This window comes from Misgurnus anguillicaudatus, chromosome 16 (genome assembly GCF_027580225.2).
Source record: "Misgurnus anguillicaudatus chromosome 16, ASM2758022v2, whole genome shotgun sequence".
Lineage (NCBI taxonomy): Eukaryota > Metazoa > Chordata > Actinopteri > Cypriniformes > Cobitidae > Misgurnus > Misgurnus anguillicaudatus.
In genome coordinates this window covers 24,962,075-24,984,561 of record NC_073352.2, presented here as the reverse complement: position 1 = coordinate 24,984,561, position 22,487 = coordinate 24,962,075, and the positions used below count along the sequence as shown (strand labels likewise).

Here is a 22,487-nt window from a genome sequence, read left to right as displayed (position 1 = left end):
CAGCCTCTCCAAATTAAAAAGAAATTAGGATGGCAGATGTGTCTTTAATGGCTTAATCATGCCTCTATATTGGATCCATTTAAACATACAGAATTCAATATTTCATAAAAATGCTGTGGATGTGTGAGTCGAAAAAGATAAGGGGTTAGTAAAAGTGCAAACACTGTATCATGCAAATACTGTATGAGGCTAGTAATTTGATATGGTTATGTTGAGTAAAAGCCTCAGAGTCTCAACATTAGTAAGGATGCACTGATATATCGGCCTATAATTGGTATAGGCAGATAAATGAAGAGTTTGTTTCCAAAACGCAATAAATCCATTTTGACTAAAAATTTGTTTTCTATACCAAGAAAGTGACAAGATGAAAACCACTATTTTCTGTTACAAACTTTCACATAGCATCTTTAGGTTAATAACATTAAAAATCCATAATTAGATTTAGTTTTTTTTTCTTCAAAATGCTATAAATCTATTAAATCAATATATAAATGTGCATTCATCTTTGCCATGTTATATTCATTTAGTTGACTAGTGGTATACACTGATAAAAAAAACATTAATGGCATTAATCAAAACACTTACTTTGTCATATTAAGAACACTGTCATGGCTGCTGTCATCCTTGGGACGTCGTCGCTAAACTTTTTTGACAGCGATCAGCTGTAAAATGTTTTAGTCCTGCTCGATGTTTGTTGACTTTGAGTAAAATAATGGAAAGTTAGTGTGAGAACAAGCAACAGCTGGCATTTTTCCGTCGCCCGAGTGCCTCTCGGTAAATTATTCGATTTTGATGGCTTACGTTTCTTCTCCGCCACAGAAAACCACCACAGGTTGATCAATGCCATTAAAAATATAATTTGTTTTTGTTTTTTGATCACGAAGTACAAAGTAGATGAGGAAAAGTAGGATTCCGTGTGTATTCAAAGCGACCCCATTATTGTTTACAATGGGTGGAATGGTGCGCTGTGATTGGTTAAGCGGATTTATTGCATTCTGCTAAGAAGAAGGACTGGCGTTTATCGCGTTTTGGAAAAAAAGATGACAGAATAACACGGTGGATATCAGATTTTGCGTAAAACTCAGAATTTACTTTTTAATACTGACCTGATATAATAGTGATTTTGGTGGTAACTATTTTTTTTAAATGGCGTTTATCGCGTTTGGAACCAAACTCGTCAAATATGCCCACTATCGGACATCGGGTTATTATTTAAAAACAACTGTTGAACAGGACAAATTATATGGTGGCAATCAAAAGGGACAGAAAAATGCATCAGAACATGATTATTTTTAATTGGGTGACATTAGTCCCTTTCACACATACAGTCTTTACTGGTAATTTACTGGTAAATTGCAGTTAACAGATCATGTGTGAACAGAACCTTTCCGGTAAATCTGTGCTCCCAATTTACCAGTAAGACAGGTTGTAAGATTACCAGTAATTTACCGGTAAGCGCTATGTGTGAACAAAAATTATAGGATTACCGGCATTTAGAACGGACAACGTCAGACCGTGCTGACAGCTTCGGGCCAATCATAGCGTTTTAATACAGATGACGCGTTTACCCCCGCACTGTTTACGGACGTTTCCATACACATGCTGCTTGAAAGTTGAGCACACCTGAAGTTTATGTCCACATTTCTTCACCAAAATGGTTAAAACAGCTTACCGCCGAATTGCCGACGTCCTTAGCACGCCCTCTGTGAAGCCTAACGTGCAAACAGTACTGTTGTTAAAAACGCATTTTCGGTTTGACGTCGTCTCATTCAATGTTGTTTGGTCATGAGCAACTTCGCGACTGTTTACCACAGACGTGAAAACAGCAAAATACGGACCGTGGATATGAACGACGTGGATTGTTTACAAATACAACACTGAGCTCGCCGCGTGCTACAGGTACTTCCGCTTTCTCAACGAATTTACCGGTATTTTGATACTGATTGTGTGAATGATGTCTTACTGGTAAAATAACGGAATGCCACTGCGTGTGTGAACAGCACATTTTTCTATTTTCTGGTAAATTCATTCTGGTAAATTCATGGTAATTTACCAGAATTACTGTGTGAAAGAGGCTATTGATAACATAATTGCACTACTAGGATGTTATTACATAATTTAAATGGAGTAAAAAACAGAATGATGTCTACTGATACGGATAGATACCAACACTAAGTAACCAAATCTGTTTCCTGCAGGACTTCCTTTTTTCCCAAGTTTTACAAACACCTTGCTTTCACTACAGTGTGGGGTTGGTGATGTTGCTAAATGTGGTAAAGTGAGCAGTGACAGTCTTCAAACATCCGCTGCACACTACCGGTGCGATGTTGGCATGAGAGTTGCAATCACAACATCCCAAATTCTCATCCCTCTACCACCACTGAGGTGTGAGAGCGCCGCTCAGTTGTACAAATCCCTCAAGTGGTAAAACTGAAGCTCAACATCATATGCAGTAGCTGTGGAGAGGTACTGAAATGTGAAGAGCACGCCATACGAGACCAAAGAACTTACAGTAGCAGGAGGATTTTTGTCAAGATCAACTTCACTGCTCAGGACAAACCAGGGATTCATACACAACTGTCAGAAACAGCTACTAATAGCCTGGAGTGTAGTTTATTTTTACGTGTATGCGAACGTACATGAACAGTACGCAAAATATATTTAATGTTTGACTTACACGTGTGCACAGAGATTCAAAGCATGTGCATTGCAACGAAATGGAATGTGTCTCCTGGGCTACATACTACATTCTTCTTTAGGCGCATGCGCAACCTACGCAATACAATTGTCGATGGATGTACAGTACGTGCGCACTCTTCTGATTACGAAAATGTAAAAAATCAATCTTTTGAGATAAACAACCTACAGTATGTGCCCAGTTGTATGTTCAAAGAAGAAAAATAGGTTTATTCTCCGTGTGTGTTGTTTCTGTGGTTGTTTCTGTTTTCCAATGTAAACTAAATTAAAGGGGAAAACTCATTACCTTCAGGCATATTTTAAAAAATGAGGCATTAGATAAGCACTTTCCTCACATTTTACCATCTGATCCCATCCTGAGCCCTTCCTGCTCTCTCATGTGTTTCATCCTTCCATTTGTTTCCTAATGTAGTAGTCGCTGAGAGCTCTCACCCTCCCCTCTCATGGAGTCGTCAGTGGAGTGCTGCTTGAAATTTTACCTCCTAATTCAGCCACGCTACAATTACACACATGCCGTAATGGTAAAAGGCCTTCATAAACAGCACGACTTTCAGAAAAGTCACCCCATATGTTCGTATGCATGCATTTACACTTGTTTTAGAGTGATTGTCAGCGTTAAATCAACATGCGTTCGGATCTAGAAAACAAACAAAATGGGATAGCTTGTGTTACATTGAATCACCTCTGGGTGTGAACAATGAGGGCACACATAGGAGGCGCTCTCACACCTCAGTGTGAGAAGACTGGCGGGAAGGGAGGAAAATTTGGGATGTTGTGATTGCACTCTCATGCCAACATCTCACCGATGGTGTTCAGATGATGTTTGAAGACTGTCAATGCTCACTTTACCGCATTTAGCAACATCATCAACCCCATACTGTACTGAAAGCAATGTGTTTCTTTAACATGATAACTTTGTAAAACAGCAGATCACATAGCTGAATGTGTTTATTTATTTTAAGTAAATTTTAATTTTTTTTTTACATTTCTACACATATTACTAGAGTTGCTACCTGGAGCTTCAGTGACTATTAGTAGCCTAACTGTTTCTGATAGTATATGAATCCCTGGTTTGTCCCAAGCAGTGAAGTCAATCTTGAGAAATGTCCTCCAGCTACTAGGTTTCCCAGCATGCTCTTCTCATTTCAGTACTTCCTCACTGTAGCTATGTGATGTTGAGCTCCAGGTTTGCCACTTGTGGGACAACTATTACAAGAAGCTGTGCAGCATTCATTACTGTATATTAATCTTGATTATATTAAGATAAAAGGGGATATGTGTTGCCAACACATTCACAGTCCTTTTGAGTATTTCTGCTTCTTCTTCTCTGCATATTTCTGGCTAAACAACATACCAAATACGTGACAGGAAGTGTAAGTGCCCGGAACGTTCCCTGCGCCATGCTTCACTAGCGGGTGCTGGCATTTGAAACTGGGCATTTAAACATGCAGAGATGACGTGTTTGACACCTAAGAGTAATTTCATCTCACATGTGCCCTTTGGGGAGAAAATGTCATTCTGACACAGTGGATCGAGAGGAAAGAGAACAGAGGAAGAACATGACTTCATATGAAGTAGGTTAAGCATTACGCTGCAGTCCCCGTCGTCACATTTACAATAGCACTCCTTGTCTTATTAGCCTATTGACTAATGTGACAAAAGTCAAACATGTGCACAAGGTGTAATTATTTTTATATATTTTTTTTAATAGTTTAAACCCAAATACACAAATTCACTTTTTTTCACAAAACATCAGTTATCAAGAAAACACATCTTACCTGTCAGCCCTTCTGAATGCAGGTGGCAATGTGCAGGGTGTTTTTTTCTTTTCAATTCTCAGTTGTTACGTGAGGACCGCTGCACCAGCAGAATTTTCGCAGTGGGATCTGCGAATAAGATAAACGACAGAAGGTGTTTAGCTTACTATGCTTGAACAGTACAAGCAGATATATGTGCACCATCTGAAGCTCCATCTGATGCCCAGGTTACCATTACATGCATTAAAGGATAATTCCAGTATTTAACACTTTGAGTCTCATTTCTGGTTTGTTTTGGATGAACTACAGTGATGGACACTGAAATTTTGACAATGGGTCGTGTCTTGACTTTTTGACTCATTTAGAAGCGTCTCTTGACTGCTTCAGAATGGAAGTCAATGGCCATGCACAAACATGTCATTAAAACAACACTTAACGTTCATTTTCAAAACTGTGCTACTCACCAAGTGGTCCGTGGTGTTCGTTGATGATTAAAAACAAATATATCGGCGCAATGTATATTTTCAATCCGTGTTATTTGCTATAGTGGAACTATTTCTTCAGATACCTCACAAACGCGTATGTACTTCCGCTCTATATTTGAGTCTGAAGCGTCAGCACACTCCCAACCATTTGATGGCGACAACCACTTTGCCGTACAAGGACGCTGAATGGAACTCTTTGTCTAGCGTATAGACAGTCACAATCGAGCTCAACTTCAAACTTAAGGCTGGTCACTGAGCCATCAAATATGGAAAAAATTTCTTCTGAGAGAAACCGATCGAAAAAACAACAACCACATGTAAACAGACCCCTTTTCCGTTTCCGGCGGTGGAGTGATATATTAGCGAGCAATGAGTCTTCCAAGAGAAGTCAATGGAATTTTACAAAATGCCAAATAAAACACGACAGAAACTGTATTTCGGTACACTACTTGTTTTTAATCATCAACGAACACCACAAACCACTCGGTGAGTAGCACGGTTTTGAAAATGAATGTTAAGTGATGTTTTAATGACATGTTTGTGCATGGCCATTGACTTCCATTCTAAAGCAGTCAAGAGACGCTTCTAAACGAGTCAAAAAGTCAAGACACGACCCATTGTCAAAATTTCAGTGTCCGTCACTGTAGTTCATTCAAAACAAACCAGAAATGAGACTCAAAGTGTTAAATACCGGAATTATCCTTTAAGGCTGACTTAGGGGCGCTTTACATTTCGCGGCTAAAACTGCTTCCCCTTCTTCTTTCCAAACGCGCTTTCAACATTGCATTCTGTAAATTTGAAGTATTTTTCAACTGGCTGGGGCACCGCCCCACCTGGAAAAAAAGAGCTTGTCGCGACCACGTCACTCTTTATTTCAATTTTTATTTTCTTCTTTGGGGAGAAAATGTCATTCTGACACAATGGGACCTACACAACTTATAAAGGACTTATATCTCTATTTGAGCACGCTTACCGAGCAGCTACATTCTCAAAATAACGTATCTTTGTGCGCAAAAGATGCGAAATGTGAATTGGTCTTGGACAGTGAAGAGACATCTGACTATATGTACTGACTACACTGCGTAATGGCATTCCTGGGAAAACTGCTTCATCTTCTGCTGTTTCATAAAACGCTTGTGTCCTCTGGGCCAAATTAGCTATACTGTTATGACCAAGAGATGTTGCTTGGTCCTTAGGCAAGCAATCCTAAACCACAGCAGACAGTTTTACGCAGTATTTATCTTGTCTACACAGTATACATAAAAAACAGTGACTGCTGATTTAAAAGCATCTAATTTTATTGGCCATGTAATGAGCTGTTTAAAAAGTATAAAAGAAGATGGAAGTGATTGTCTGAAAATTCAGTCATGTTTTATAGGTGGTCATATAGATAAAAAGTTGTTTCCAGTATATGCATGCGGAAGCCCCTAAGGAGTAACATATATTGCTGCTATTTCTCTCTTTTTTTTCAAAAATTGGCCTTATAACGACAATGCAAAGTTGTTGCAACAACTTCCCCAGAGAAACACAGATGAGGTCACTATAAAGTTTTCAATGAAAAAGAAATTTGCTTTAAAAATTAATCACATGCATTAATGTGTTTACATCAACAGCTGTAATATATGCCTATATGCAAAGAGGTCACCAACACTAGCATACACTTTTCAAGCACCCTCAATTTTGTGTGATAATGTTGGTGGTGTACAGTATGTGCATGGTTTGCATCGGGGGCAAGGAACCGTTTGAGGCAAGAATATAAAATATGATCATTACGAAGAGAAACAACTCCATGGCAAATATCTGTTTCAATCAGTGACTCGATGTGGAGGTTATCGATCAAAAGCCGCCATCATGTGTAGAGCTTACTTCCAATTGAGTGCCTGCATAGGGCTGAAAATGAATTTATATGGCAACGCTTGGTTATGAATTAGAAGTATTTCTCAAACCTCAGGATTATGAAGATTAAAGTGCATTGCAATGAAAGAGATATTCAGCTGCGTGCCAGCAATCCCACTCAATATGGAAGATTGATGGTTACCTCCAGTGCTGGGATTTACATATCCTACTGTTAAGAGTGATGGAATTTTCTTCCCATAAACTGGAACTGCTCACATTAAATTTTGATGAAGAATGGGGAGCAACAAAGTCAGCATCCATTCACCGCTCACCCGAGCAACTTTCTATGAAAAACAAGAAATGAATCCCATTGGGAAGTGATATTACAAACTATTTAATATCTCAACGGTTTATTCTAGACACTAATTAGAACAAATATAGAACAAATGAATGCCACTTGTGTTGAAATTAAAGGATTTAGTTATCTCACACGTATTTTATGCATCAGATAACATCTCAAAGATTTTTCATACTTTGCTTATATATGCCAGGGTTTTAAATTTACAATGACATTTTTAATATGAACAAACATATTTGGGTTAGGGTTAGGGTTAGGTTAGAGTTTCAAAGGACTACAAACAATCCCAAACGAGGCATAAGGGTCTTATCTAGCCAAACGATTGTTATTTTTGACAAGAAAAATAACAAATATACACTTTTAAAGCACAACTTCTCTTCTAGATCCGGTCGTGATGCGCCAGCGTGACCCCATGCAATACATCATGACGTCAAGAGGTCACAGAAGACGAACGCGAAACTACGCCCCAGTGCTTACAAGTGTGTTGAAAGAGGACCGTTCCTACGTTGTTATATGTCAACTGATACAAATTAATGTCTTTGTGTCAATTTATTGTTTACAATGTTCCGCAAATGTGCGTTTTTATATATGTAACACGTGACCTCTCTACGTCTCTACGCATTTACGTTAGGTCGTGCTGGACCGGATCTAGACGAGAAGTTGTGCTTTAAAAGTGTATATTTGTTATTTTTCTTGTCAAAAATGACAATCGTTTTGCTAGATAAGACCCTTATGCCTCGTTTGGGATTGTTTATAGTCCTTTGAAACTCAGTGAAAAAAACTGTTACATGTTGAGTTAAGTGTTAATTGTTGGTGTCTATTAAAGTCCATTAAAATGAGAAAAATCCTGCAATGTTTTCCTCAAAAAACATAATTTCTTGTCGACTGAACAAAGAAAGACATCAACATTTTGGATGACATGGTGGTGAGTAAATTATCTGGATTTTTCTTTTAAGAAAATAGAAAAATTCCTTTAAATACACACGGAATCCTAATTTTCCTCATCTACTGGCAGATGTGCATTATTTTTCAAATAATTCAAAGCACCGAACTCAATTATAGCGCTTATAACACGGTTACCACAAAAAATGCTCTGGTGTCCATTTTTAAGACATTTGATAGGTCAGGTGTGCGGTTTACAGAAAAATAATCAACACCCATGGAACATTTCTTAGCCAATCAGAATAAAGCATTCAACAGACGCGTGGTATAAGCTATCTTAATATACTGTAGCGCTTGAGTCAAGAAAAAGGGGGTACACAGAATTTTTTAAATTATTTTTAGGGGTAAGCCATTATGCAAACTTCGGGAAACGCTTATCTATGTTACAGTATCTGCATTAATTATATAGCTCTATACTCTTACTGTATGACAACAACTATACCATTTTTGCCCATTTATTACTCTTAAGGAATTACAGGAAAAATATCCACCTGAGAAATGGTTTCTTAAATGAAACATAACTGAGAACTCTATTAAGTCTCTTAAAAGAAAAAGCAACATCTATGCAATAAATCATTCCTCTGGGAAAATCCTTGGAAATTCAAGCACCATTCTTTGTGGAAATACCATTAGTGTTATTGGGATGATGTGTGGAAGATACATCTTCGTCTGAAACCTTGTCTGTAGGAAAATAGAATTGGGAGTACGCCAGAGATAAAGAGAGGGCCATAGGAAGTGTAAGAGACAGTCTCTCTCTGGAGTCATGGAGATGATGGGCATCTCTGGAAGCTGTGTGCAGGTCATCAGCACAGGGATCTCCGTGGCTTAAGGCCTTTAGAGGGCTTTGGGGGCAAACGGAGAATGCCTAAGATAGATTCTCTAAAAAGCCAGCCCACCACTGGAGGATAAAGTGAAGTCGTAGAAGAGACCCATAAGCCTACTACGTTCAAAAGAGTATACTGGCCCTTCGCCCCATAACACTCCTATCTTCTCTGGATTAATCCTTTGCTCATCATAAACTATAAAGTCATGGCTCGTGCTCTTCTGCTGTCTTTTTGTACATTGTGTGAACAGGTAATGATAAGGTCTTTTCTTTAGAGACCGCTACAATCCCGACAAGGGAGGTGGGCGTTAGAAATCAAATGTGCTTCTTGTAAATGACTTGTGAACGATTCTTTCTTCCCTTTTTGCATATTTTTCGACTTCCCACCCACGAGTACGAGTAATCCACCATGTGAAGATTTGCAGGGCTGGGAGAGAGAAAGAGCGAGCCACATGGAAATCAAAGAGGATTAATTAGAGCACAGACCTAATGAGGATCCTCACAGGAGCACACAATACCAGAGGAGCAAATGTGTTTAGCTACCTTACAAAAGACGAGAAGGTAAGAAAAATGGGATAAGAGGCGAAGAAAAAGAAGAGGAATGAGTGGAGGAAGAAAGAAAGTAATACGAGGAAGGAGGTCAAGGACCTATTCAGTTTAGCTTTGAAGGAAGACCTCTCTTAATTTCACAAGTATGAACAGTTAGCATGTGGACAATATGAATTTCACTTGTGATCACATTTTAACGCGAATCACATCTATATTCTTATGTAAATAGCCTCACATGTGACATTGAACATGTTGCGATGCAATCACACTTTCACATGGGAAATGCCAACACATCCTCACCCCATGTCGTCAATATTTGACGACACTTGACCATTCGTCAATATGTGACGGGGAGGGTGTGCCTTTCGCGTCATTTTTTGACGAACTGGGGACTTCAATACTGTTGCGTCTGTTGCGTTCTCTTTCCTATTTTCTTGCCATTTTCGCGTCGGTTTAGGGTTACATTACGCAAAATTAAACAGTGTACGCGAAATTAAACAGTTGTCACCTGGCGTTGGGGTTAGAGTTAGGTACGACAGTTGTCACCTGGCGTTGGGGTTAGAGTTAGGTTTGGGTAGGGATGTCATTATGTAAATCTAACCCTAAACCGACGCGAAAATGGTAAGAAAATAGGAAAGAGAATGCAACAGACGTAATAGTATTGAAGTCCCCAGTTCGTCAAATATTGACGACATGGGGTGAGGATGGGTTGGAAATGCACACGATATTCACACGTTTTATGTGTTATCGCATGTTTTTGCATATGTGAAATTCATGTGGTTTTCTGTTAGGGTTGCATTTTATCATTTGTGACCCTGCTTGTAAAAATCTGTAAAAATGTACATAAAATCACACTATACATAATGTAAAGAACATTCTGTGGAAAATATAACCTTGATATCTTTAATGCTGACTGAGTAAGGTCATTTTGGTGAATATTTTGCCAGTGGGTTAACAGCTCATGAAGTAAATGGATTCAGAAGTAAGTGTCCATTAGCAAAGATGGCAGGATTCAAATAGCATGATAATGCATCAGGCAATCAACTGCTGTAGAGATGCATGGGAATGCTAACAGATAGCTTTCTCCATGCACGTCATATAGACTATCTCTCTCTTCTGTATAGATTTAATGTCTTTGTGCTTTTGTTTAGATTCTGTCTTCTATTTCAACGATCCTAACCTTATTCAAGGTACATTGTTCAAAAGTTGTCCGACATTTGCCAATTTGTCATTCATTAATTAGAAACAAATGCACGTTCAATGGTCTGTTTCTTTTTTTGCTTAGCTGTCACTTTCATCTTTTTCATCTCCAAGCTACTTTTGTTTGCAGCCCTTATAAAATTCCCCTTCGTTATCTTATCAAAGATGAGTCACCATTGTGTTTCTATTACCGAACAACAAACGCGCCCCCTCATCTGCTTGTTGAGATTTTAAGAATAAATGCCTAAACACGTTCTGTGTAAGCGTAGGCCCGATTGCGATCGATTTACAAAATTCACATTGAAAAGCATTCAATGCAGCATGCAGTATTTGAATAGCATGGCTGCTACAGTATATACATTAGTCTTGTTGGTGAAAGCTTACACTTGCAGTCAGTTACAGTAGAGGAAGAGGGTTTGAGGACAGTTAATGGAATTATCTGCAATGCCCTTCTTTGAACTGCATTAGTAATGTGAGAGCAACATTGTGGTTGGATATAAGCTGTCTAGCGCCATTTGCTGTGAAATTCAAGGCAAGTGTTACAGTATGCACACGGATGCAAACTTATCAGGGGTGATAAAAGTGACAAAGATGTGAGTTGGAGTAACTTTTCTATCTAATGTGAGCATATTGAGACTACAGTCTCACAAGTGTTAAGCGATGATCTGTGCCCTGATGCATTAATTGTTCACACATAAAAAGCAGAGAATGTGTAGTATCAGTTTGTCTTTTCAGTGAGTCTTGCAGTCTTTGGTGTCAACACACATAAGTTGGGATGTAAAGTTCTTGTTCTTTTTGGGGAAAATCATGTGAATCAAATGAAGAGTCTGGTTCCGAAATGCGATAAACGGCATTTAAAAAAAATGTTACCACCAAAATCAGTATCAGGTCAGTATTAAAAAGTAAATTCTTCATTTTACGCAAAGTCCAATATCCTCCGTGTTATTCTGTCATCTTTTCTCCCTTTTTTCCTAAAACGTGATAAATGCCTGTCTTCCTTCTCTGCAGAATGCAATAAATCCGCTCAACAAATCACAGCGCACCATTCCACGCATTGTAAACAAAAATGGTGGCGCTTTGAATACACACAAATCTTAGTTTTCCTCATGCACTTTGTACTTTGTGATCAACAAACAATCAAAAACAAAATAATACTTTGATGGCATTGCAGCAATGACAGTGTTCTTAATATGACAAAGTAAGTGTTTTTATTAGGGCCGGGACTTTAACGCGTTAATTAAGATTAATTAAGCGCTTTGAGTACTGAGAAAAGCGCTATATAAATGTAAGGTATTATTATTATTATTAATAAATTGCACAAAAAATAACCCGTTAAACATTTTTAACGCATTTTAATCGCACTTATTTTTGCACCGTGGAACATTTCTCATTGGATGAGTTTCGGCGGACCGATTATACTGCAGCACCAACTAGCGTTCATGACTTCAGACAACAACAAACCACAGTGAACATGAACAAAGAGGCTGATGAGATCGCTTTGGTTGGCCCCGTGGATGGGAATTTTTTTTAATAAAAAACAAACGGATGTAAGCGTCGATAAGAGCATGGTTGTGTGTAAGCTATGCAACAAGGAATTCACATATCACCGCAGCACATCGACCCTCAAGTATCATCTCAATGCAAAACATATAGCAGCTAGCGTGGACATTAGCCCGACTCCGACTACAACGACTTGGTTGAACAAAAATAAACAATATTTTGTTGCTTAAGCTTATGTATTCAGTCATTATTCATGGTACACTCTTAGAACGAATGTGTTAAAAGCTTACCGCACAATGATGTGTAAAAAATTAACACATCCTTTCTAAGAGTGTATACTAAAAATCCATGTAAAAAATTACTTCTTTATGTTCTCAGGTCAAATATTTATATGTGATTAAAATGTGATTAATTTAGATTAATTAATTACAAAGCCTCTAATTAATTAGATTAATTTTTTTAATCGAGTCCCGGCCCTAGTTTTTATAAATGCCAGTAATGTTTATTTTTTTATCAGTGTATACCACTAGTTAACTAAATGAATATAACATGGCAAAGTTTAATGCACATTTATATATTGATTCAGTAGATTTATTGAATTTTGCAGAAAAAAGAATCAGTTTTCATAATAAATCTTTGAAAATCAAATTATGGATTTACATTTTTAAGGTTATTATAACATAAAGATGCTATGTGAAGGTTTGACAGAAAATAATAGTTTTCATCTTGTCACTTTCTTGGTACTGTATAGAAAACACGTTTTTACCAAAATGAGTCAAAATTGATTTATTGCATTTTGTCACCAAACTCTTCAAATGTTAAGATTGTTTACTTTTGCCTCATGTTTTTTTTTACAAATGTATTGTCTCCACAGCAAACAGAACAATTTTGTCTTTACTGTCTCATTTCTTATGTAGGGGACTTTATATAAATATAGCTCAACATGATTTTCATAATTTCATTCACCGTGACCCTGTCCAAAGACTGACATTGTAGACCGCATCCACCCCTCATTTTCCAAAAAAGTATTTGAATCGGATTACAATAATGACCTATTTTGGATGAAAACCATGAAGTTTGCATCCCTGTGTGAACAATAGTGCACCTCTATTGTGTTATTTATTTACAATATAATAATTATTGTTTTTATGTTAATAACAATGATAGTGTTTTAGTTTGGCTAAAAAGTATTGAATCAGAATAAGTTCTTTTCAATTTCTTTATTATTCATTGTTTACTGTTCTTTAGTACATTGTAGTAGACAAAATCTATGAAGTAAAAAGAGATAACCTAAAGAGACTGTTAGCATTGTCTTGCATCCTAATTTCAGTTAATTGCCTGATGTATGATTATGCTGTTTGAATTCTTTGCTTATGGGAACTTCTGCATCCATTTTCTTTCTGTGAATGTTTTGTTCAACTTATGAGTAAACAAGAAAGAAGAAAGGCTTGCTTGCCCAGAGGCACGTTCATTCTAGCGTGCAAAAAAGAACGCAGTAGACCACTTCATGGACAGTAAAACAAAAGATTTTATAGAAAAAAGAACCTGCTAGACTTTAAAGATTTGACAGTAAAGAAAAAAGTAAAATAAAGTTGTCTAGCAAATATATGCCTGCAACAACAAATACATGGATTCAAAATGTTGCATATGGGCAATTATATAGACATGTTTTTCATACAGTATACAGCACATTTAATGTTTCACCAGAAATGTTTTTGAATGTATATATTTTACCCTAGTGTAAGTAGGAAATCAGATCAAAATAGACTTTGAAGAGAAGGAAAAAACAAAGCTGCCTATCTAAAGTATAACATATATAAGAACTTTGGCAACATTTCCAAGATGCTTTGGAACAGCAAATCTGTAAAGCTACAGAACAAAATTAACCAAAAATTTAAAGTGCGGTCACACCTAAATTAATTAGATTTAATTAATAGATATAACACAGTTTAATGAATTCATCTTTACAGCATTTTTTCACAACTGCCTATAACTATTCATTGTACTCCAGTTTCCAGGTAAGTTTTTCCTAGTATCTTGATAGTTGTTGCCATACAAAGCATTTAAAACCATTTTGTATCCATGTAGGGCTATATGAATGTTTATTGTATGTATGTATGTATTTGATTGAACACAGGAAAGCACTGTAATATCTGTGATATACAGTAACAGTATTATATGTGATAACTATGTATCTAGTTTTCATGACGGGGTAATATTTTTATATTGCATCAGAATATGTTACAATAAAGACGTTAAGTATCTGCTTATGTTTCGCCGACTCCCCAGTGGCCCTGGACTTACTCCTGTAAGCATGGATGCATGAAGTTTTCTCATTAACAGCTGCTGCTTCCCACCAGAACCCTTTATTTCAATTTTCTTTTGCTCTTCCGTGCATGCTGTATGTTCTCTTATACGTTATCTCATACTGCCACATTAATTAAATGAACATTCTTGGCTTTGATCATATCATGTTGGGGGTTCATGCTTACGCGCGCCGGCAGCTGCACTGCACCAAGCTCTATGACTCCTGCAGAGACTGCCTGTTTGGACATGAATTACTCACATACTGATTCACATTATCATTACACTAATACTGTAGTTGTTCCTGTAGCTTAACAGGTAGAGCATTGCATTAGCAGCCAAAAGATCATGGGTTTGATCCTAATGAAATACACATAATTCAATACTGTATATACTTGTAATGCACTGTAAGTAGCTTTGAATGATAAAATCATTTGATCATATAGCTTGCTTACATTACAGTACAGTTTTAACATTTACTAGTTTTCATGCACCATGCACATTGAAATCCATGCACGCACACAGTCTGCTAATGCATAAGCGGCAATGCTTTAGTGCTGGAGCATACATGGCGTAATCAAATATCTGACATTAAAAGTGTGGGCAGGGTTATTAGAAAACTCAGGTAATGACAAAGTGCACACATTCCCAGATGAGCCGGATAAGACATTCATTCTGCCAGACGCTCAGACGTTCAAATTCAAAATGTCACAAGACTCTACTGGGAGTTTAGATCTTCAGCTTGGGGATGTGCACAGGGTCGGCAGAGTATCTTCAATACAACCTACTTTAGCTTGACCTAGCATGGAGAGCTGTACAGACAAGGCAGATCCATGCCTACATACAAGGTTTAAATTGGGCCGGGCCGTCCGGGGCTAAGCCCCGGCACATAGGCTGAAGGTCTCGCTCTGCTCTTGCCAGTGTACCCGCTGTGCTGGTGCTTGTGCACAGACGCAAAGGGAATAATGTGTTTCCATTCATTATGGGGGAATATTCACCCATGCAAGGTCAACGATTTGCGTGAGCAGATTACATACGAAGTCAATGCAAAGACGCTATCAGACGCTTCCTCGCACGGGGCGATCCGAATGACGCGAATTGGGCGGCCCAATTGCCACGAAACACTCGCTTTTCCCTTATGCTATGTACACAACAAATGCGAGGCATCGCGTTGCTTGCTCTAGATCATTGGTTTTCAAACTGGGGGCCGGGGCCCCCTGGGGGGCCCCCGAGATGGTGCCAGGGGGGCCCCAGTTTTATGACATTTTATGAAATACATTAATTTTTTTGTATAATTTAATGTTTTTTTTTATTAAAATGTTGAGTTTTAGAACAGTTTTTTGTCACAAATTTTCTTTGGGGGGCCGCGAAGGAATGCACCGTACACAAGGGGGGCCGCACGCTGAAAAAGTTTGGGAACCACTGGTCTAGATTACTCGCGGGATTTAACTTTGTGTCATGCGAATTTTTCGCTTGAGTTGAATATTTTCAACATGGACAAAGACGCGTTTGAGGAGAATAGCTTGTGTTTTTGCGGTAAATGCGGCACCCCTATCGCGTCATTCCCATCAGCCCACGGGAGGACGCGTCTGATCGCGTCTTTGCATTGACTTTGTATGTAATCTATTCGCGCAAATCGTTGAACTTGCGTCTGGTGTAATCCCACTATTATGCTACATACACACCAAATGCGAGGCATCGCGTTACTTGCTCTAGATTACTCGCGGGATTTAACTTCGTGTCATGCGAATTTTTTGCTTGAGTTGAATATTTTCAACGTGGACAAAGACGTGTTTGAGGAGAATAGCTTGTGTTTTTGCGGTAAATGTGGCACCCCTATCGCGTCATTCCTATCGGCCCACGCGAGGACGCGTCTGATCGTGTCTTTGCATTGACTTTGTATGTAATCTATTCGCGCAAATCGTTGAACTTGCGTCTGGTGTAATCCCACTATTATGCTACATACACAACAAACGCGAGGCATCGCGTTACTCGCTCTAGATTACTCGCGGGATTTAACTCGCGTTTGGTGTGTATGCCCCATTATACACGTCTTTGCACAAGCTATGCAACTCAAGCAAAAAACTCAGAACTTCAAACTTTGATCAATTATGCATAGTGACATGTGCAACAAATGGATATAGGGTGTCACACTCATAGATTTGCATCATTTAAAATTCAAATACTCTTTTTAAAATATTTGGGGTCAACCTCTGGCACAGCTTTAAAGCTGAAACGTATCAAATCCTATCAGAGTTCCAGAATCTCATTGAAACAAACCAGTGGCTTTGCTGTCATTAGTATTAAAAATGTTACCCCTTGAAGTTCCCCTCCCACAGAGCCCCCCCCCCACATTACAAATCCCAATTTAACCCCTGCTTACATATAACCATTGAGTGTGGAAAACAGTATTGGTTAACTGAATACTGGAGCTTATAACTGCAGATAAAATCCTCACACAGAAAATGAAAATTAAACTAGTAAATGCTTATTTTCCTTAATCCTGCTGTGTTTGGTGCAGCGATGCCAATTAATTTGAATATGAGATTATATGTGACATATAATGAACACTTCCGGATTAATACGATACCATGGCTGCCAGATTAGAAATGCAACTCCAAAGTAATTACAAACAACAAACTATCTTTCGATTTGCATCCCACCTTTGCAACTTTTTCATAGATATTTTGTATTACATTATCAACTACTTACTACATGCACAGTCCCTCTGGAACCACACGGTGGTTAATGAGTTGCTCAAAGCACAACAGCGATGGATATTTCAGCCCTTAAACCTACATCTTATTTAATAACCACCTGCCTTCCAGTTTAACCAAATATGTCTGAGTATTTATCAGCGAGTGCAATTCAATTTTAGGGAATTCCTCTGTGCTTCTTTTTTAATATAGCCTAACAAAAAGGTTTTATTTGTTATGTCAAGTTGTTCTCCCTCTCAAGCGCTGACAATTTGATCTTTCTGTCCAACCCGTCTCTTTCCAAGAGCAGTAATGTTGTCCTATAGTCCATGTGTTCTGTGGACAAATGCTTGACTCAAGGGAACTGCCTGAAAGCCAAAACAGATTTTGTGATTATATTTTGAGCTCTGAATTGACCCCCGGCATCTCTGGTGGGCAACTCACAGTTCCCTAGATACTTTTTGCCTGGCTAGTGTAGTAAATAAGGTTAACTAAGGTTAACTTGATATCCATTCCACCATGTTTGAATGCAATAGAGAGTCTAAATGACGCCTTTAGTGGTTTTCATGTTTATAAAGGGAATAACTAAACAAAAATGCAAACAAATATGATTATGATTATGTCTAGAATGTTCGGTATTCTTCAAAGTAAGGAGTAGGTAGTAAGGTAGTTTAAAGAATTCGATTACTCTTAGTGAAAGCATTTTAGAGATTTTGCGTTTTAAAATCTTTCCATTAGACCCACAACTTGACCTAGATTTTCTGTTGCTGTATTCCATTAAACAATTTGTTGAATGTTAACTGAAATCCCAAACATATAAAGGTCTGAATTAATGCACTAATAAAAAATAAGCACAATAGACATAGAGCTTTTTTCACTGCATTTCGTCTGAGGAATACATATTATTATAATTATAATATTTAATGGCTTAATCATTTATTCATTTGTGACCCTAGAACACAAAATCATTTGTAAGTAGCATGGGTATATTTGTACACTCATTAAAATAAATCAAATGTGTTGTCCTTAACTTGACTTAACACATCTTGTGTTGTCCCTTTTATTTATTTGAACACAAAATCAACACGAAATGACACATAATGTGTTAAAATAACTTAGTGTGTAGCAATAGTCAACAATACAAACACACAAAATTTATCATTTTTAAATGGCAAAAATCATTAAGATCATGTTTCATGAAGATATTTTGGGTTCACACCAGTTTGAGGCATCAAATTCGCGTCTACCGCGTCTAGTTTGCCACTTGAATATTTTGAGTTTACTCGCTCCGTTCACGCATGAAATTTTAGTTATCGGGACATTTTGCGGAAATTTGCGTCACTGGAGGGGCTTCTGCGACTCCACTCACTTTCTGTATTCACGTCACTAATAGAGCAAGCTCCTGATTAGTTAATGCGGCGCGTTTTTCCGCAAAAGTTAAAATTCTTTAACTCGTGTGTTTCCCGCGGCAACGCTCAAATCGCACCATTCGCACGAAATATACACGCAAATGAGGCGGAATTGCGTCTACATGCCTCATTCACGCCGTGAGACCTCCAGACGCATTTTTACATTGACTTAACATTGAAATCACTCACGCTTGACGGCACTTACGTGGCTGGTCTGAACGCAGCCTTACCATGAATATATTAAAAGTGTATTTATCCAATATATTTTGCTAAGGATTTAACTTTAAATGTGATTTTCTTAGTATTAGATTTTTTCCAGATTTTCAAATAATGAAATAGTTGTATCAAATAGTTAAATCTTTAAACAGTAATATCAACGTCAAGATTTAACCCTTGCGACTGGTTTTGTGGTCCAGGATAACATTTTGGCAGTGGCGGCTCGTGACTGCTCTTCCGAGGGGCACAAATTCAAAATATGTGTTTGTTGTGAAATGTGAACCATGTGCATCACGTGTTTGTCAAAATAAGTGCCTGCTGCACAAGCATCAAAACTGTTTATTATAAAGGAGACGCTCGCATTCAAAAAATACACGCAAGACACTCACTTAACATTAAACTCTGAATACACCTGAGATTATGCGAGTATCTGGCAAACGCGAGCGTCTTTTTATCATAAACCCTTTAGATGCATCTGCAGCAGGCACTTATTTTGACAAGACACACGATGCACACAGGTTCACTCAATGGGCGAACACATATTTTGAAATCACGAACCACACACGACGGGCTACATACATATTGTGACGGACTTAGCATCATGCACCCTCGAAGTAAAAGAAGTCACCGGCCGCTACCGCATTTTGGGTCGGTTTCCCGGACAGGGCTTATTTTTAGTCCCAAACTAAAATGCATCTTTGCTTTAATTTAAAAACATTGTGTCCTGTTTTATTAACATATTTCGTTGACATTGTTTTGTCTTAGGCTGCACATCTGTAGTGTTTTTGTAAGGTATGTTTGTAAAAACAATTTAAATGACCTAAAATTAATAAGGCCTAGTCCTGGATTAACCTAAACCCTGTCCGGGAAACCGCCCCTTTTAATCACTTTGCAAAGGCAGCGTAACATCTGTCACATGGTCTTTATCACTTTATAAAGCTCAGGGATGGAGCACACATCTGCTAAAAGCTAAACTCTGAACAGTCATTTGGGAATAACTAACAGTCTGTACTCTTTGTGAAGTCAGTCACTTAAGAAAAGCCCAAAACGCTTACAGTATTCATGGAACAACAATCACCTCCAAACTGGTAACACTGAGAGAGCTGCTTACTTCTTTAACATCCTGTCTTTTTACACAATGACAAAAACGTATAATTTGCAAAATGACACTATGGAAAAGTGTGCGCTGTATATGTATTACAGAGAGGAATTCGTTGTTATAGTGCTATTTTGATGAAAAGCTTTTCTTCACCATCATACTGTATGACTGAGATTGAATGTTCTGCAAGGTGGAAGTGCTACGCTTGGCATCCCACATATGGTTTGCAAGTATTTAAATAGAAGTTGTTTCACAAGACACTGCTTTTTATGTCTATAAATGCTGCATTTAAACAGCACTTAAAGATGCGTGCAAGATGAGCTTTTTAAGTCTGAATATGTATCCCCATATGTGCTTTACTGTATAGTTCATGCACACTACTGCAAACATAATCAGTCAATGAACGAATACCAGATTGCAACTCAAAACACACGCAGTGTCTTGCCTTTTATTATGGCCAGAACATTTCACTTAGAATCTGAGTGCTCAGATCTAATCGGTGACTCAGTCCATCCTTATCCCAAGCAGGATAAGAGGAATGTTCTTCCACTCCAAGTATTTGCATTTGACTGTGTTTTTGACACGATGACAGACAAGCACTCTGCCGCTCAACAGCTGATTGAATCTTCACTGCTCGTCACATACGACGCTTGTTGTTAGATCAATGACTGCTGACAGATAAGTGCAGACTGAATCATTGATTTCTTTCAAAGGCTGGGGATCCATCTTAAAGTCTGTAAGATCTGTATAAATCTGCGAACCTTTCTTTAGACGCTACTTGCTATGAAGTTATGGCCTGATGGAGAATATGCATGGTGCATACATCATCCTGACAGTGTCTTAAAGCGGTGGCATTCAAATTATGATCCATTGAGGACATCAGAGGGATAATTGACAGATTCACAAGATTTTGCCAGAATGCATAAATTATAATTAACAAAGAGCAATAACATCGAATTAATTGACTGATTAATCAACTAATTTGTACTTAATTGTTTATTTTGTCTTACTTCAATGACCTAAGTATCTGACAGTTATAATTTAGGATATATAGAGGTTCGGTCCATTTTTAGCAAGCAATTAATAAACACAACAATATTGATAAACAGGGTAATCTGCACTTCTTCACTATCAAAAAAAAAGGTCAAAATATGTACTCCAGCTATCACTGGGGCTTAAAAAGCACAGCTTTGCACCTAAGGAGTACATATTAGTACCTCATAGCTACATATTGGAATGAAATTAGTATACATATCTGTACCTAATGGGACCTTTTTTAACCTGTTAAGCTGACTGAATCATGTGTCTGAACCTGACATGTTTTTGTTTACAGTCTATTAAGTTGCCATTTTTTTTAAGGTAAGCATTCGCAATCAATTTATTAAAGCTACATTTAAAAAAAAGAAAAAAAAACTTTTGTTTAAATGGAGCTTAAATAAATATATTTCAAAAAAAAAAATTACCTTAAAAAATTGAGTAAATTGAATGAATCATTTTTTTGCATACTGGAGTACCAAATGTATAAGATAGGGGAGAGCGGGGTATGTTGTCACACTTTTCACACTGTCTAACATTTACTGAGCACCATACATCAAAATGGTATAAATCTCATACCAAATGAAAGAAGGAAGTCTTGGGCACATATGTTGTATTCATAACATCTTTATATCTTATCTCATTACAGAGTTGTAGACTGTTGAATAGTGACTGTGCACTTGTGACAATTTGCCCCATCGGAGGGTAAGTTGTCACACTAGGGCGGGTAAGTTGTCACACTAGATTATCTAAAAATAAGAACACAACTACTTAATTGTGAATATTGATTTTAATTTTTAAACTCAAACCAAACTGGAAATATAAACATCCGTGCCTGGAGAATCTGGAAAAACAATTATTTCAATCCAAATAATGCACATTTCAATTAAGTGGCAAGACCACTTTACTTTGAACTTTGGTTCAAATGTTCTATGGCTTTCACATAAAACCAGATAACTGAATGGAACGCTGCAGATAACTTGCTTAACTTAACATGTTTAACCTCTGAACAAAACAGATGCCCTGTATGACTAATAGGACTCATCTCCAGAATCACAATTCTGACACACATAAATTGCCTGGCCTGAGGTGCAAGCATCATGGGCCCAATTGTTGCATTTTACACATTTTACCCAGGTCTCCTTTGGACGACTCTTTGAAAATGGCTCTACACAGACGAGGCAGAAGCACTCTTCATCATCTGATGATGACTCTTGCATGATTTTTCTTCTTTTAGCTGCCTTGTTTTTCATAGGTCCAGATTTCTGCTTCCCTTTCTTTTGAAACAGCTTTTTGCTAGATTGAGGCTTATTCTTTTCTATATCATGTTTTCTGAGCATGTTCGATGTGTTTGTTTGTACAGGGGCAAGTTGTCAGATGTGACGACTTGCCCCAAAGTCATTGAGACAACTTGCCCCATACTTACTTGTGTGCTAATGTTGTCTAAATCTCAAGTTTAGCTCATCATATCACTTTAGCTAAAGTATCAAAAGACACTTTACGGTCTCCTCTATTTTGTGCAAAATAATCATTTTAAACATTCACACCTAACAAAGTTGTATTGCATAAAATGTAAAGTGA

The 22,487-nt window shown here is 37.8% G+C and overlaps 1 protein-coding gene across 2 annotated transcripts in view; it reads right to left on the bottom strand.

The window, feature by feature from the left end:
• The window catches only part of lingo2 (leucine rich repeat and Ig domain containing 2), a 325,603-nt gene that overhangs the window by 207,632 nt on the left and 95,484 nt on the right, over positions 1 to 22,487 (bottom strand). For both annotated transcript variants that reach the window (XM_055177528.2, XM_055177529.2), the window contains exon 3: positions 4,476 to 4,583. The gene's annotated coding sequence lies outside the window, so the exon portion shown is untranslated. The remainder of the gene's footprint in view (positions 1 to 4,475; positions 4,584 to 22,487) is intronic.